Source organism: Epargyreus clarus, unplaced genomic scaffold (assembly GCF_041222505.1).
Source record: "Epargyreus clarus isolate Ecla_fem2 unplaced genomic scaffold, WU_Ecla_fem_2.2 ptg000035l, whole genome shotgun sequence".
Classification (NCBI taxonomy): domain Eukaryota; kingdom Metazoa; phylum Arthropoda; class Insecta; order Lepidoptera; family Hesperiidae; genus Epargyreus; species Epargyreus clarus.
This window is the reverse complement of record NW_027332240.1, coordinates 7,240,023-7,257,385: the sequence shown is the minus strand read 5'-3', so window position 1 is coordinate 7,257,385 and position 17,363 is coordinate 7,240,023.

The window sequence follows — 17,363 nt, the reverse complement described above, 5'->3', positions numbered from 1 at the left end:
AGCCATTCGTGCCCCGATTAACGCAGCTTGGAGCTCCAGTCTCGGAATGGTTAGTAACTTCAGTGGAGCCACCTTCGCCTTGGCCATTACTTGTATTGTTTCTATGTGATCGCCGTGTGCGATCCTCCAGTAGGCCACCGTAGCGTAGGCTTGCTCGCTTGCGTCGACAAACACGTGTAACTCGATGTGAGTTTCCGGCGTTACGTTGTAGCTATAGCACCGCGGTATTGCTAGTGCTGAGACATCTGGGAGTCGCCTTATCCACTCGTCGAATAGGTTAGCGTCTTCAGATGGCAATTCCTGGTCCCAATCAACCTTCTTGAGCCACAAGCGTTGTAATATCATCTTGCCGACGATCGTATATTGACTGATAAGCCCCAGTGGGTCGTACACCGACATAACCGCGCTTAGGGTTTCGCGTTTAGTCGGTGCTCTCAACCGCAGTCTGACCTCATCGGGAACCCTCTTGATGTCAGTGTTGAAGGTGAGGGTGTCGGAGCTCGGGTCCCAGCGCAGCCCCAATGTCTTTTCCTTCTGGTGTGCTGCTAACTTTACATTCGCGCTTTCAGACTTCTTATCTTCGGGTATGCTAGCTAAAACTCTCTTGCTATTTGAGTTCCATCTTCTTAAGTTGAAGTCCGCTTGTTGATGGATGTAGGTAACTTCGTTCACCATTTTAATAGCCTCCTCTTCAGATGGGAAACTGTCTAGGTAATCGTCCATGTAGTGTCGCTCCTTGACCGCCGTGGCCGCCTCTGGGTATTTACTTTCATAGTCGACGGCGTTGCGGTTTCTTACGCTGTGAGCGAGGTATGGCGAACTGCTGGCTCCGAATATCATGGAGACCATTTTAAATCTTCTCGGAGGGTCCGTAGGCTTGTCCCTCCATAAAAACATCTGTGCCGGTTGGTCCTCGGGTCTGATTTTAACCCTAAGGAACATTTCTTCGATGTCCGCTGTGACGGCGATTCTCTTTTCTCTGAACCCGAACAATATTCTTGTGAGTGAAGCTAGTAGGTCGGGTCCTTCTAGTAGGAAGTCATTGAGACAGACTCCCTTCACCTTAGCCGCCGCGTCGAAGACCATTCTAACTTTTCCCGGCTTGTTGTGATTGGTGACGGCGAAGTGCGGCAGGAACCATTTTACGTTGCTATCCCTTTCGCTGCCGTCGCATTGCACCGCGTAACCCTTTTGTATAAGGTTAGCGATCTGAGCCGCGTATTCCTTTTTAAACGCCGGCTCCTTAGTCATCCTCTTCTCGAGCGTGTGTAGTCTCTTAAGGGCAGACTCGTAGCTATCTGGGAACGTGGGGTTATCTATCTTCCAGGGCAGACCCACTTCGAAGTGGCCGTCCTTTCTTGTGGCGGTCGCTTCGAAAATGTCGTTGGCTCTCTTCTCATGCTTATTAATTTTTTCTTTAGTCGATACGCCAAGCGAGTCCACGTCGAAATGTGACTCGACGAGCTTCTGTAGTTGGACGTCGCTCGCGCAGATGTGAAGTACGGCCGCCTGGTCTTGATAAATCGATTTCCTGGGTACCGACCCGTGCAGTACCCATCCCAACTTCGTTCTCGACGCGGCGGGTTCATTTCTCTTGCCGGCGCGCAGCTGTCGCGATATTATTAGATGCCAGTTGTCGGCACCTATCAATATGCGAGGTCGAGCTTCTCCCTTACTGATGCTATCTTGTACAACTCGCAGGTGCTTGTACCGTTCTAAGTTGTGCGGTACGCGTTGGTGATGTAGCTGTAGTCCTTTTACTGTGCGGGCTGTCACTAAGTAGGCTTCTTGTTCGTGTACCCCTTTGACACGAACCTTGACCGCTTCGCTGTCGATCCTTCTCTGATCGTTAATACCCCTTATGTTCAGAGGTCGATTCGGTCCGCCGTTAGTGAGTTGCTTCGCTAATTCTTCGTCTATTAGCGTCACAGTAGACCCTTCGTCTAGGAGGGCGTACGTATTTACCTCCCCCCGTGGACCGCTGAGTTTCACCTCGCAGGTTTTGAGCAGTACTGATGTAATAGGCGACCTCCTTGTCGTGACGCTCATTACTAGCGCGGCTGCTTCGTCTTCCCTGCCGTCGTCCGGAGTGCTCACTGTAGTCGTAGACTCCGTTACTTTTTCTTTATGTAGTAGCGCGTGATGTTGGTAGGTACATCCGTGGACTCCGCAGGCCTTGGCTTTGCATGTGAACCTGCTGTGCTTCCTTTTCATGCATTTGAAGCACATCTTGTTGTCCTTTGCCCACTTCCATCGCTCGTTGACGTCGAGTGCTTTGAGTTTATCGCACTCAGTAGTGTAGTGTCCCCCAGTTGGACACATGAAGCATTTTCTTTCTTCCGGTTGACTTTCCCCCGCAGTGTATACGCCCTTGGTAGCAACCCGCTTTGGTGCTACTTCTCTTCTGACGGGTACCGGAACGCTTCGCTTCGTTGTGTGGGTGTACCTTATCATAAGGTCCGCTTCGGCCATTAAAAACTCGGAGAGTACTATCATTTCATTATCTTCCATGATGCGTGCTTCGTTATTGGCTGCGTACTCCGCCCATTTGCTTATGAGATGAGGACTCAGTTTGTCCATTACGTCTCGAACGAGTAGCGGGTTTCGTAGGTAGCCTCTTCTATCTATACTTTTTATCGTATAGACAATATTTTGAATCTTCACCGCGAACTCATACAGATCGGTGCTCGCGCTCCCTAATTTCGGGATCTTTTTGAGCTCTTCCATGGCCCGATCTATTATGAATTCCGGTCTTCCATATTTCATCTCTAATGTGCGCATGATGATATCTGGGTTAGATGCGGTGAATAGCTGTGACAGCACGGTTTCTCTCGCTTCCCCTCGCAGGCTGTTTCGCAGTCGAAGGAGATTTTCCGTTGGAGAGAACTTAAAGAGTCTTGTAGAATCTTCCATGGCGGCCTTATACGGTAGCCACTCGGCGACGGCTCCCGTGAATATAGGTAGTTCCGCTGTTTGGCGAGGCAACGGTCTTGAGGCGACTAGTTTTTCTAAGGTGTCGGCTAGCCGTTGAATGCCTTGGAATTTCGCGTTCTCCCCCCGTTGCTTACTAACGGGAGGGCGAACCTCTTCCGGTTCTTCCCTGTATTTCGTCGCCGTTGGTTGTTCCATGCTTCTATCCACCCAGTCTTGTACCCTTTCGTTGCATGAGCTCGCCGCATATTCAGATTCGGCTTCGATTGCAGTCATTTCGGCGGCTAATCTCGATTTGATTAGCTTTTCTTTCATAAGTAGCCGCTTCTCTTCTATAGCCGCGAGTTCTTTCTCCGCTTCGTATTGTGCCATCTTCATACGTGCGTCGATGCTTCGCTTTGAAGTGTTACTGCGAGCGGTGTGTGCCGGCGACGTAGGTCTCCGCACCGGCGATGTAGGTCTCCGCACCGGCGATGAAGTTTCACGCCTTGGTGGCGTGCTAGCTGGTCGTGCAGGTGGCCCCATGACGGACGTCCGCGTTGACGTCGCTGGTGCTGTCTCTCTCGCCCCTTCTGGCGGAGAGTGCTCCATCCTTTTTTCTTGGGAATTTCCTGCGACCGTCGACGGCGACTGCGGAGAATCTTCATAAATTCGGTGTAGCGATGGCCCTGGCGCACCCTTAGCGCCCGGGGCTGCTTCTGACTCGCTGTACCCCGATTCGGAGCGAACACGACCCCTTGTGTTCATTGCGATCGGCGTATTCATCTTGAGTCTTCTTTAAATCCGGCTTCTCGAAGGACCAATGTAGATTATGGGTTTTCAAATAAAACTCCAACTTGAATCTTCTTGTTTTTATTCCGAGGCGTACACACTTTTCCATACAAAAAGGCGAGCTTAAGTACTTATTTTGGGTACCGCAACAGGCGCAGGCTCAGTCAGCAACCGCGTCCTATTGCCGTCCCTTTCTAACATAGCCTGTCTTACTCTTACAATTCTATGCTTACACTCTATTGCTATCCTACTCTTACATATCTATTCTTATTACGTAGGACTTATATCTATTGCAATAAAATGTCTTATTTACATAGTCTTAATTACATACACAAGTTACATTAATCAACATTTACATTTAAATTCTTAGGCCGTTGTCGTCCGTAATAGTAATCTTTATTAATCTATGACAAAAGATTGATTATTAATAACGGACGATAATCTTTACGAAAGCGCGTCTGCAACTTACCCATTAACGGTTACCCATCTAACTCCTGACCGCACTTAATATTGCTTAACTTTATAAATAGGTAATCTACTGTAATCAACACAAACTGTAAAATGAATTGCTTTACTGTTGTAATAGAATAGCCACTAACGGTCACCCATCTGACTTCGGACCGCGGCCGGCGTTGCTTAACTTTGTAAGTATATACACAAATGACAGACAATATACACGAATGATAGGATAACTCGCTTTATTATTATATCAGCTAAGTAATTAAAATATATCTTACGATAGAAGCCCTAATCCCTCAAAACCCTTGTCCCTAAGCATTAGGTAAAGCCGCCTCCGTTCTCAAAGGGATCTGTCATAAATCGACATGACTATCCCTTTTGGCTTTTAAGCTAAAATCATGTTATTTATAGATTTGTCATTTACTTTATAAGATGTAATTTAGTTAAAGCCCTTTGTGGTTCGACTCTACTTAACCCACAGCTCAATCGCCACAATTTTTGGATCACAACAGCAGTATTGAGCGCTGCTGTGTTTTGGTTTGAAGGGTTTGGTAAGGAAGACATAATTTTCCGAGGTGTTCCAGCTTACTCCTCAGAGGTACCGGCGCATCTGTGACCGATCTCAGGTAGGACAATCTAATCCTATCTGGGGTTGATTACAGACACAGACCTATATCTTACTTAAACAAATACAGGTCTGTGATTACAGATGTCCATGGGCGGCAGTAGCCACTTACCATCAGGTGGACTGCATGCTCGTCTGCTACACCCATATTATAAAAAAATGTTATTTATATGTATATTTGTTATTTACGATGTTATTTAAGATGTCATTTAGTTGATAAGATATTTACGTAGTAAACCCTTCTTTATTCGAAATCAGAGGCTCCAACGCCACACTTATTAATAAAACCGTGCTCAAAAAAAGTTTCTGGAATCGATTTTTTCTACTTATAATAACAGTGGGTACTTATAACGTTGTCCCTGTAGTTCCGGGACCAGAATAGGGCTACGATATCCCCTGCCTGTCGTAAGATGCCACTAAAAGGGGCTTCCGGGGTTGCGGGTGGCAAGAGTGGGAGCTCGAACCGCCCGGACAGCGATCCCGGGAAGGACGGCGGTATGTGTGGTCGCATACCGTTGTGCTCACCAGACGGTCACCACCGAGGGGATTTTAGTGGGGTAAGAATCTCACATCCCCTCTCGGGTTCTGTCCTGGGGGGAGCAGTTTACGCTCCTGGTGTTTACGACAGTATGCGACCACACATGTCGCCGTTCTTCCCAGTGTTGCTTGCGGTTCGAACTCCCACTCTGGCCGCCCGCCCTGGAAACTCCCTTTTATTCGCGTCTTACGACAAGCAGGAGTTACCGTAACCCTATTCTTGTCCCGGTAATGATTTTAATATCTAGAATTAAACCATGGACAAAGCTTCAGAAGAGTCGGGGCGGGGGAAGATAAATTTATGTGATGACGCGATTACAAGTTTTATTAAAAGCGCCTTCAATTAGGGTTACCATGTCATTGTTTTTACATCTACATTTGACATTTGTCATTTGACTATTGAAAAATCTAGTCTATTTGATTACTAAAAGTAATTTCTAGTGATTAATCAGACGCTTTCTACACTCACAGTCCTACTCTAGGATTCCCTGTGTCGTTAGTGCCATGAACATACAGACACAGAGGACACATAAATAGACGAATAAACAAAAACTAGACCCAGAATAAAATTCTAAATTCATAATTTAGATATCTGTCGGGCCGGGGATCGAACTCGAAACCCCCTGCGTGTCAGACGTTGTGTAAAATAGTGAAAAGGAAACAGTCTTTGTTTGAATCTTTATTTAATGAAACAATATGCTTAAGTTAGCCTACGCTTCTTCCTCTACCTTCAAAGGTCAGTTTATTTGTTTTTTTAGAAAGTATGTTTTAACTGTAACTTTAAATAAGTATAAAAAATAAATATTGGAGCTCTAACAAAATAAAATACAGATACATATACTTACTGGCTGTAAAACACTATTCAAATTGAAAATTATATTCCAACAAGTACAATTACAACAGGACAGTCCGGTATATATCTGAAAGATGGTAACCTTAGCAAGTTACAAGGTAGAATGGATCCTGTGCAAAGTTTTTAAATCAAACTAAGTGTGATTTGAGCGATGTTTCCCGATCTACCGATGTTAAGATTGTGGTTAAAGTTAAGTTTAACTTTTATTCAACTTTAGTTATTCAGAAATTACGGAATAATGTTGGTTTATATTTTTTATATTGTTGTATAAATGGTGGTAGAGTCACTATGGTTCGACCAGGGAGGTCGGTAAAGAAAGAAAGAAAGAAAGAAAGAAAGAAAAAAAGAAAGAAAGAAATAAAGAACGATTTATTTGTAAACTGTGATTGTAAGTTGAACGCTGTGTGTTATTTATTGACCCCGCAAAAATATTTATTTTGATAATAAAGATAAACCTTTTTGTATGATTGTTTTAAGAATTTTTATTAGTGTGATGTACTTTGACGTAAAGCCTCAAGCAGCATTTGCATTATCAGAGATTCTATGTCAATATACTCCAGACCCTTTTTGGAGAAAATGCCCAAATTGCTTACAATCTGTCAAGTCATTTATGTGACACAATAATACATATTTCCTAAAACCAAAAGAAGAAAGACAACGCCTCGCTGTACATTGCATATCACAACTTCAGTTTAATTCTATTTATTAATTAGTGTAAATGGTACACTACTGTTCGTGTTCTTAGTGTAAATGATAAACTTTGGCAGGCGTATGAATTTGAACGCCATTATAATTTTTTTCCACTTTGGAAATACAAACTCTTATGTTTAGGTTGAATTATACTACTTGCACTACTTACCACGCAATGAAATTTATTTTTTTCAAACGTCTAATATTATTCGACATCGTAATTATTCGTCTGATGAACCTCAAAACTTGTACTAACCAGTAATTGTCCTGAATGGAATGACTCGCTTTCGATTCGTATGTGTAATTCGTGCATATTCGCAAATCGCCAGAATTTGGTATGACGCACCATATTCGAGAGACTTAGTCTATATTTTTTAGTCTGAGTATATTTCTTATTATTTGTAATTTTCATAGCTACGTCTTGATGACATCCAATCTAGGTGCGGCACGGCCTTCGTACAAAGGTGACAAATTGCTAATATACAGGAAAAGGTGTGTTCTGGATAGCACATTAAGTGTAGTGGTATGGTGAAATACAGGAGCCATATCAGGAATCCAAATAAAAAAAATGATACTTACTGACTACACTGAAGGTGGTAGGATTCTCTGATTCGACTCCGGCGGAACCGCCACAACTATTTCTGGCTAGCAACAGCTGTGTTAAACGATGCTGTGTTCTACATAGTTCAAAGAATGCGGTAAGGGAGACATATTTTTCTGAGGCAATCCAGCTTAGTCCTCAGAGGTACGGCGCATTTGTGGCTGACACCAGGCAGAAATCTAATCTTGTCTGGAGTTGATTATAGTTGACCATGGGCGACAGTAGCCACTTACCATCAGGTGGACTCCATGCTCGTCTGCAACTCCTATATTATATAAACGATTTCTACACTCACAGCCCCACACTAGGATTCCCTGTATCGTGGGTGCTATGGACACACACAGAGACAAATACACAAACACCCAGACCCAGAAACTGAAACCTAAATTCATCATATAGAAATCTGTCTGCCGGGGATCGAACCCGGAACCCTCTGCGCGTCAGACCGGCATGGTGACCGCTCCGCCATGCGGGGCGTCCCCCGCGTCGTATATAAAAAAGGCATGGCTACTCCTACTCTCAAATTCTATCTAGATAAAATCTAATCTAGAAGCAATACCGCGTAACCTTGGACGGCAAATCAAATCGGCGAGCTCATCTCGGAAGCGATTGCAGTTCACTTCCATCAGATTGAATTGGATGAAAAATTCTATCCCCTTAATTTAATTTTCTGGAGATATTAATAATTTATCGAATTAAATGGTTATTTCAAGGCAACATTATTATTTTATGTTATCTTGGTGGTATCAAACCACGGCTAACTAGGGTAACGTCTTTCGAGTGTATGTACTTGTGTAGGTCTCATTCTTTGGCACTTTTTATTTACGTGGGGAAACCTTTCATGAGTTCCTTTCAGCCGCGGGGGTAGCGAAGAGGATATGCGGGGCTCCTACCGGCTGAAACCTCACGGTGTTCCTCTGGACGTCCGGGACCAGGGGTACGTTAGTAGCGCTCGTCCACGGTTCCGAGGGCATCATCCCTTGACCCTTCTTTTATTTTTTTCTTTTTTTTCTCGAGGGGGAAACCTTCAAAAGGTACCCGGTGCCGTGGGAGCGACACGGGGTTATGTGGGATTTTTACCGCACTAAAACCTCCCCCGGTGGCCGTCCTCGGCGCTGCGTAGAGGACTCCGGGATCTCCAAAGGAACGCGACCTGAGTCCTCTCAGCGCACTGCCCCGTCGGGCTCCGCCCAGGTGAGTTTGTATCACCACGCCGTCTGGTGTATACGACGGAATGCTACACATACCGCCGTCATTCTCGGGGTCGCTAGCCGGGCGGTTCGAGCTCCCACTCTTGCCGCCCGCAACCCCGAAAGCCCCTTTTAGTCGCCTCTTACGACAGGCAGGGGATACCGTACCCGGAACTACAGGGACACATCTCTTGACCTTATGACCGGATGTTAACATTATGAGGTGTCGTTAGACTTGTCTAAATTGTGAAAGTGACATAGGATATATTTTAAGTACTCAAGTTTTTGCTTTTATAGTAATTCTCTAGATTTTTTAAAGTAGTCTCCCCTAATAAAACATTTTTTAGACTAAACGTAATATATTACTCACATTATAAGCATAGGTCGAATGAGAAAATGATAAAGTATTTAACTAATTAAAATTACAATGAAACTTAAAGAAGCCCATAGCTAAAGAGCTATGGGCAAAGTTTTGGGGAAGTCAGAAAGTTTCATATTTATTACAGGTTGAGCTGTACCTAATATCTAATTTATTTAGAAAGTTAATTTTGTTCGTAAAAATAGATTAAATATTTTTGTTCATTTATTCACTTATTTTTTACGCAAGTTCACTTGCCCTCTGAAATCATATAAAGGAGTGATATAATTTAGTTGAAAACAACGATAGAGGTGAAATTCTGAAAAGGAAATCAGTGCCTAAGAGTGGGTTCATGATAATCCATAAGCCATCCATAAGCTGAGCATAGTATTGAAGAATTTTGAAGGTGTTAAAACCCATTTCGGTTCGATTCCGGCACATCTATTTCCGCCTAATAATAGTAGTGTTACACGCTGCCGTGTTCCGCTTAGAAGGACATGGTAAGTGAGACATACTTAATCGAGACGATTAAACTTAGTCCTCAGGGGCAGCGACGCATCTATGGCCAGCCCTAAGTAGGATTCTAATCTTATTTGGGGTTGATTACAGACGTCCATGGGTGACAGTAGCATACTCACTGTCTGGGGGATATAAAATATGCATCCAGTCGGTAACTCGGTACAGATACTCCCAGTGATAAAAATATATCCAAATTATTACCTTGTGTAGATAAATCTGAACGCAATAGGTATATAGCAACGCGTAACAACAATAAAAATATATGTACTGCCTAACATTAAACGCTAAATGATATGAAAGTTATATCACTGCGTAAATGGAATATGATATTACAGCCTATAATGGTATCATATTATTTTATAGTTCAGTTTTTATAAATAAAACGTGAGATAAAATCTCGATAACTACGGTACTGATATATGTTGCGGGTACGATAATATAATTTTAGTGCTTTTCAATACACAATGTTTTCTTTTTTATAATATAGCGGACGAGCGGTGGACTGCAACACCTGATGGTGAGTGGCTACTGCCGCCCATAGACATCTGTAATCAACCCCAGATAGAATTTGATATTATAACCTGAGGGCGGCCACAGATGCTTTGCTACCCTCGAGGACTAAGCTGGAACGCTTAAGAAAAGTATGTCTCCCTTACATCCTTCGAACCAGAACATAGTAGCGCTTAACACTACTGTTATTATGCAGAAGTAGGTGTGGCAGTGGTGCCGCCGGAGTTGAACTACAAAGTGTTCTACAACCTTCAAATGTGTATAAAATACAAAATAATACAATATTATGTTTGAATGAAAAAATCCCCAAGCATTTTAATACCGTAGACAGTATTCGGCCGACCAGGTGGACCGATGACCTGAAGAAGACAGTGAGAAACCGCTGGCATCAAAGGGTACGGGACCGGGTGGAGTGGCGCCAATTAGAGGAGGCCTATGTCCAGCAGTGGACCTCAAAAGGCTGATGGATGGATGGATGGAGACAGTACCTATTCAATCGTAGATAAAATTTAATCCATTCTCATTATTTCACTTTTTTATTGAGTTAGTCCCTAACCCGAAATTGATGATACAAAATAAATTAACATAAGCATAGATACTTCATTATATTTTTAGTGGAAGTATTTGCGTAATTAGGCGAGATTTTTGGTTTTTTGATTATCTTCACGAAGTCGGCGGGTTCACTAGTAGCTCCTTCAGGCTTTAATTAATTGATTGTAAGGATCCCAAGAAATTCATTGTGTAGAAGCTTAAGAATTGTAAATAATAAACTTCCGGGAGTAGAAGAAAAATACATAATATAATACAGTCTAAGTACCTAAAGCTAAAATTTGTGAAAAAAAAATATAAAATAATTTATTAAGTATACATTTATGAAGTATTTTTTATAGTATAGAGTAGCAGACGAGAATGCAGTCCATATGATGGTAAGTGGCTACTGCCGCCCATGGACATCTGTAATCAACCCCAGATAGGAATATATATTCCTACCAGAGGTCATATGCGCTGCTACCCCTGAGGTTTAAGCTGGAACGCCTCGTAAAAGTATGTCTCCCTTACCACACCCTTCAAACCAGAACGCAGCAGCGCTTAAATTTGTTGTTATAGGGCAGAAATAGATGTGGCGGCGTGCCGTTGGAGTCGAACCATGAAGGGTTCTACCATCTTAAAAACACATAAATTGTTTTCTGAAGTATTATATTGCACCTTGTTTTTGTAAATAAACAAATGATTTCAATTACCACCCCTGCAATCAGCGATCAACATACTAATTTAGAGCACGAAACGTTCTGGTTTAGATTTCCAGCCAAATAAATAAATGGTGATTTGGATACCCATTTCAAGTTTTTAAAATATCTTTAAACATGTTTTAGTATGTGAATGATAATCACAATAATATGATGGTTTGACTTTTTATCACATTTAATAGAATCGGAGCTTTTAACGTTTCAATTCTCAACTTATGCTTGTGATGATGCAATTAAGAAAATGAATCCGCTAAGAAACAGAACCATAATCAAGCTGAAAGGGATTTTTAATTCACATTTCACACTTTCAAGCCGTCATAACATAACATCCTATAATTTAATTTCGAGTCAGTCGCTCCCGAGCCGCTGTCGGGAGAGGTCGCGTCGCGTGAGACTGCGGTCTCAGTGCCTAAAAAGTGATCTAATACCAGTTTTACTAAGTGAAATAACATTTTATTTTGCCCTCTTAAGTGTTTTTGGTCGCCGTTGGACTTGCTTTTATTTTCCCGATTTATGGTAAGTAATTTTAGAATATTTCAAGGTTGCCGTATTTGATTGTGTACCTGTTGCTAAAAGATTTTCGCCAGATCAAATCAACCGGTGATACACATCGTAGTAATAACAGAAAATTGTTATTTAACACCGAATTCTTGTGATGATTTTTAAAACTGTTGTGATATAAAATCATGGTAGGTATATATTGCGTATTTATGATCAATAATTTTACGACGCGGTCTGTGGGTAGACCTCGGTATATTGATCAAACATTTTGTTTAGATCTATATTTCTCGCAGGTGACAAAATTTATAATCTGTAGGCGGTAAGGCGACAGACAGCTTATTGTGTTAAATTGACAGAAATGCGTGGGAAGCTTAACTTTATTCATTTAAATTCCTACCAGCAACTTTTTAACGCAGAATTCGATTTTATAGAAAGTAATTTACGAGCGCTTAAAATTGTCGCATTTTTTTCTGGTAGTGATTTTTATAGTATAGAAAGTTTAATTAATTTTATTATGGAAGTCGGGGAATTTCCAATACCCATTAAAATAGTATTTAATGCAAAACCATGTTCTTTTATAAGATATTAATAAACGAGCATGCTGACCACCTTATGATAAGTGGTACATCTAACCAACTAATGATGTGCCGAGTCGGCCATTTTTGGTATTCGAGTACTTTAGTACTCATATAAAAAAGAATCGAGTCAGTACTCGAGTCCAAAGTACTCACAAAGTACTCGAGTACTTTGCACAACATACAGTCCAATAGCACGGAAGAAAAAAAAAACGCCACTCACTACACATAATTAAATAAGTTTTTACTTGTACGAGTAGTAGTTGTAGTGTACGAGTATCGTCAGTATTCGAGTATTACTGGTACTCGAGTATCACTATTGGTACTCGAGTATGCGAGTTTATGTAAGTACTCGAGTACTGACTCGAGTCGACCTGACTCGGCACATCTCTATAACCAACACCATATAGAACAGGAGTTGTACCTGAAGCCGTTCACAAGTGCGTTGCTTCTCTTAAAGATTAAGATAGTCGCCTCATAATAAATTAGTCGACATCCACACATTTTCATCAAAACGCAAGAACTGCTTCTTGCAGCAAATTGAAGGGAGGGACTCTTTGTGGTTCGACTCCGGCGGTACCACCGCCACACCTATTTCTGCAATGACAGCAGTATTAAGCTCTGATGTCTTTAGGTTTGTAACACACCCTTCAAACCTAAACACATCAGAGCTTAATACTAAAGGGAGACATACTTTTCCGAGGCGTTCCAGCTTAGTTCTCAGGGGTAGACTATCCTATCTGGGGTTGATTACAGATGTCCATGGGCGGCAGTAGCCACTTACCATCAGGCATACTGCACGCTTGTCTGCTACTACCTTTCGATCTTACTTAATCGAGGCCATAGATTAGTAAAGATACTTCGCCGCCTTGAAATTGAATGAAGCCACAAACGGCTTATTAGTAAGTTTTTTTTTTAATTCTTGACAAATAAAAACATTTTTAGAGAAAATTTACGAATAAATAACTAATACTGCGTAATTTACATAATAAATAAATAATTATTTCAAATATTTAGGATCATTTTAGTACGGAGACGTGGCAAAACTTTTTTACGCAACTATTTCAATTCTCAAAACTGGGTACATTTTCTTGTTAGGAGTGAGTAATCTTTACTAATCTATGATCGAGGCATTTCATTTTACCTTTAATTGAAGTAACGAATCTATGATTTAAATTTTCAAAATACGTGTATTTCTATAATTGATACGAAAACAAATAATCAAAATACTATTTGAAAATGTATCATGGTCGAATACCAATAGGCCAAGTGTGAGTCGAACCCACCTTACGCGGGTTCGACTCGCACTTAACCTATTATTACTAATACGTTAACAAAATCTTCGTTGTTTATATTCAATCTCGGGTTGTTTTGCTTACCTTTGAAACTTCAGCTTCTAATACCAATGTAATCTTGTTATCTATCGCCGTTGGGAGGGTAATAAATACTTCTGCTGGAAATACGGCTTAAAACTTTGTGAAACATTGTACTGTTGTGTATGATAAACAATAAATGTCATATATATTGCTAAGTTCTTTATAACTTTAAAGGTTGTCGATTTAAATATAGATTTTGAAAAGGTGACGTCACCTTTGTGTATTGCAACAGGTGGTAGAACCCTTTGTGGTTCGACAGCCACACTTATTTCTGCCTTATAACAGCAGTGTTAAGCGCTGATGTGTTCTGGTTTGTAGGGTGTGGTAAGGGAGATATACTTTTCCGAGGCGTTCCAGCTTAGTCCTCAGGGGTAGCGGGGCGTCTGTGGCCGACCTCAGATAGGAATATCTAATCCTATTTGGGGTTGATTACAGATGTCCATGGGCGGCAGTAGCCATTTACCATCAGGTGGATTGCATGCTCGTCTGCTACTCCTAAATTATAAAAAATATATATGAAAATAACAGAATAATAACAGATTTATCTGATGGTAATCTCTGAACAGTAAACCTGATTGCAAGTTATTTAACACTGTATTGTTTGGTGGGATCAAAATGGCAAATCCTTCATCCGTTTTAACTTTTCGCTTTCATTCATTTGCATTCATTTTTAATTTGTTTATCGAAAAGTTCATGGCTATTGTTTGAACGAGATTGATTTACGATATTCTTTTTTATTTAATTTCATACGTTATAAGTGTTTTTTTTCTCGGAGACAAATAAAAAAATGAACCGGTTGCACTCTGGTAGTGTCGGCAGAAGTGAAAACTTTCGAAACCAAAACTGAATATTAAAATGTAATAAATAAAAAATTAAAATGACGCCCATTGACATATTTTTCTATGCTGACACCGGATGGCATCTTGACTTTTGCACTTTGCTTTGCCGTGTTATGAATTTTCAATCAGCCCACGTGTCCTGACTCGAGTTTAACATTTTTTGCCCATTATAAAAAGAGCACAATACCGCTAAAGAAGTTTTCACTCCAAAAATACAGGACTAGGGTCTAGGATCGGGAATAAGGTCTGTGGGTAGATTTTGAAGCCCGAGATATTGAAGGCGACACCACCGCCACACCTAATTCTGCCTCGTAACAGCAGTGTTAAGTGCTTTTGTATTTCGGTTTAACGTGTTTTGTATTTTTTAGAGACTGTGTTGTGTGTTTTTGGAAACTGTGTTCTGCAATTAATTTAACAGTAACTGTTTATTCGCTGCTTGTATAACAAGTGGTTAAAGTAGCGAGGAAAGCCAAAACTTTGATTTTCCTGTTCTCTGCAAGTTGATTGATGAATATAACTTTTTCGAAAAAAAAAAAACACTTTTTATATTACTGAACTCTAAAAAAAATAAGGAACGATAAAGTATTGTTATTTGGTTATTCAGCTAAAATTAGCGAACAGAATTTAGAAAGTGGTCAAATATAATATGTACTCGTACCGCGTTTAAAATAGTTATGTAGTGGGCATGATTGCATTCATTTTATCAGCTGCAAAAATAAATTTACACTTTAAACAATTAATTTAAGTGTATTTAAGACTAGGAATACTCTTACTTCAAAAACTACAATATGTCGATATTGAAACAAATTTACATAAAAAACATTTCTGGTTCGCATTATATAATTTTGTGATTCCACGAGTATATTAATAATTTTCATCTATAAGGCCAAGCCTTTGTTATAAATACAAGTTCATTGAAATACATTTCTTTTTAATTCCATTATCCGCGCTGAACTTAAGGCCTGAGTAAACAGAACGCGTTAGCGCCGCGCTAGGCGTTAGCGTTGTCCCTGTAGTTCCGGGACCAGAATAGGGCTACGGTATCCCCTGCCTGTCGTAAGAGGCGACTAAAAGGGGGCTTCCGGGGTTGCGGACGGTAAGAGTGGGAGCTCGAACCGCACAGCCAGTGGCCCCGGGAAGGACGGCGGTATGTGTGGTCGCATACCGTCGTGAACACCAGATGGTGTGGTGAGTCACAAGCTCACCTGGGCGGGGCCCGACGGGGCACTGCGTTAAGAGGACTCCGGTTGCGTTCCGTTGGAGATCCCGGAGTCCTCTACGCAGCGCCAAGGACGGCCACCGGGGGGGTTTTAGTGTGGTAAGAATCCCACATAACCCCGTGCCGCTCCCACGGCATAAGGTACCTTTTGAAGGTTTCCCCCTCGTCAACAAAAAAAAAGGGCGTTAGCGCTACAAGTACCTAAATCCTGACGCCGCGTTGGTAAGTCTGTCGCGGCGCCAGGCGTTCTTGTCGCCGAGCTCTGTGTTGTTTTACAGACTGGCGTATTAGCGACATTATATAGCTATGATATGGGGCTCTTCACAAAAGTTGCAAAAAGAGCTCTCCTTGTCCAAAGAGCAAATGTCCATAGGCGACGGTGTCTGCTTCTTTTCAGGTAGCCCGTCCGCCTCTTCGTTAAGGTTTAAACATATAAAAAAATATAAGCGAAAAGTGCGTGTGACCGCTTACTACTGACTCAGTACAATACAACTCGGCGGTGTCGGCATTTACTGCTATATACTGCATATACGCTATCTGTTGGCCAAGCCTTTACGTCTATGTTAACTTACATCTCGAGTTTTCTGTCTTTTCACAGAGCTATTAAGTAAATTAAAGTCTCCTAGTACTAAGAATTGAAGCGAGATGTTGGAACTTGGGATAATTAAATTACTATTTAATTTACATTCAGAATTCTGACGGTAGACGGCATTGATAATTTAGCAGTATAGTTGTGTGGTTTCTTTTAAAGGTTTCTGTGTAGTAATCAGTAAAGATCTCACCGCCTTTTAATTGAAGAAAGACAGACTGTTTTCCCATTACGTCTCCGAGGGTCATGGTGTAATTTACGCGGAACAATGCCGACATGTGCACTTAAGTGGTGCAAAAACAGCACGAAATCGAAGAAAAAGTGCGAAGAAATACCTTTTATTCGTAAATGATATAAAAACTACATTTATTTAATATTTTTCAAACACGAAAATAATTGACAATGACAATTGTCTAAAGGTTACATTTTCTTGTTAGGACCGAGTAATCTTTATGTACTATTTATGTTGTAAGGATTGTTAAAGGGTGTAGAAGCAGTTTGTCATATTTAAGCAAATAACTACATACTAACCTTTGTCTCTTTCAATTAATGTATTACCACTTTCTAGTTTATAACTCGCTCTCAACCAAAATAGAAAAGCTCCGTAGGTTTAATAATACCTTGTCCCTGTAGTTCCGGGATTAGAATAGGGCTACGGTACCCCCTGCCTGTCGTAGGAGGCGACTAAAAGGGGGTTTCCGGGGTTGCGGGCGGCAAGAGTGGGAGCTCGAACCGTCCAGCAAGCGACCCCAGGAAGGACGGCGGTATGTGTGGTCGCATACCGTCGTGAACTCTACATGGTGTGGGAGGAGCGAAAAATGCTCCCCCAGGGTAGAGCCCGTTGGGCATCGCGCTTGGAGGGCTCTGGTTGTGTTCCGATGGAGACCCCGGAGTTCTCCGTTGACAACAAGCGTTGAGGACGGCCACCGGGGGTGTTTTAGTGCGGTAAAAGTACCCGGCGTCGCTCCCACGT